Source organism: Etheostoma spectabile, chromosome 2 (genome assembly GCF_008692095.1).
Source record: "Etheostoma spectabile isolate EspeVRDwgs_2016 chromosome 2, UIUC_Espe_1.0, whole genome shotgun sequence".
Taxonomy (NCBI): domain Eukaryota; kingdom Metazoa; phylum Chordata; class Actinopteri; order Perciformes; family Percidae; genus Etheostoma; species Etheostoma spectabile.
The window spans coordinates 8157360-8157880 of record NC_045734.1 but is presented as its reverse complement, the minus strand read 5'-3'; positions in this window follow the sequence as shown (position 1 = coordinate 8157880).

Genomic DNA, 521 nt, shown 5'->3' with positions numbered 1-521 from the left:
AAAAAAGACTCTAAAAAGGTGTTTCAGAGTTTAAGTCATTGAGTAAAGTGTACAAAATCAGTACCCCATAAACTCTTACAATCTGAATTTCACACACTGACCAAAGCGTGGCTTGGCAGTTGTCAGTAATCAGTGTTTTTGATCATAGTTGCATACAGTTGTGTTTACAGCTTCTGCCCTTTGAAAGTGTGACATTTTCAAACAGCAGGTCAAACTTAATTTTTTTAAGAATGATACTTTACATTATCACCTGAATGAGAACTAGGGGGAAGTTGTGCCATATTTCCTCCCACACCCCTTTAACATATAGCTATTGGCCTTTTTGTTTGAATAAGAGCACTTTTTCACAATGGCTTGGTCTTTACAACAAGAGAGTCCTGTCATGTAGGTCAATATACTGTATATCACACTGTGCCTGCTATTTTGCAACATAGAGAAAAGTCTTGACTGTATCCACAGTGATGAGATGATTGACCAGACAATCAACAACTCTTCAGTCATCCTCCTCCTGTTTCATCCCT